The sequence below is a fragment of the Crocuta crocuta genome, unplaced genomic scaffold (assembly GCF_008692635.1).
Source record: "Crocuta crocuta isolate KB4526 unplaced genomic scaffold, BGI_CrCroc_1.0 scaffold475, whole genome shotgun sequence".
In the NCBI taxonomy this organism is placed as follows: Eukaryota; Metazoa; Chordata; class Mammalia; order Carnivora; family Hyaenidae; genus Crocuta; species Crocuta crocuta.
This window is the reverse complement of record NW_027529518.1, coordinates 1688361-1689211: the sequence shown is the minus strand read 5'-3', so window position 1 is coordinate 1689211 and position 851 is coordinate 1688361.

The window sequence follows — 851 nt, the reverse complement described above, 5'->3', positions numbered from 1 at the left end:
CGGGGAGTAAACCCCATGTTTTCCACAGGGAGGACCTCAGTCATGCACACTGATTTTGGCTTTCTCTCTTTCCCTGTGTCACTCTCTCAGCCCCTTCACTCCAAATTTTGGAGACCAATTTCCAAATAAACTACCTGCTCTCAAATCCTTTTCTCAGCCTCCGCTTTTCAGAAAACCCAAATTAAGATGCTCTCCGTTTGGAGATCCCATAGTCAAATGTCTGTGTTCTGGCCCAGGCATTCTAGAGCGCAGCCAGTGGACAGGCCTGACCCATGCCATGGAGCTTCCAGTCAGCATGCTCACGTCTCATCCCTAAACACGGATCAGGGCCCACAGTGGGGACTAGAGTAAGGCAAGGTGCCCAGGGTGCGCAATTTTAGGAAGTGCTCACTCTCACGTGCTGACCCTGCATTTGGACGAGCCTGAGAAGGGAGTGCCTCCCAAAACTTTGTCCCCTACGTGTCCTGTTTGTCTCACGTAGTCCCGGTTCTGGCCAAGACACTAGTAAAAAGCCTCTAACGTTAAAGAAACAAATAGGAGAAAAGAAACTCAAATGAAAAGGAAATAATACACACAGCAGAACTTTTAACAATCCATACTATCCACAGAGACCTAATTCATCAAGCAGAAGCATTTAGAGAACAAAAAAGAACTCTTGCAAATGAAACGTTTAGGACAGCTCTCAAGGATAGAACTGAAAGGCAAAAAGTGGTAAAATAGGACCAAAAAGAAAAAAGACATTACAGGATTGTTCTAGGAGATAAATATTAGACATTCTAGAAAGAGAGCAGGAAATTTTTAAAAATTTTAAAAAGGCAAAGAGGAGATTACCCAAAGAAAAAAAAAAATCA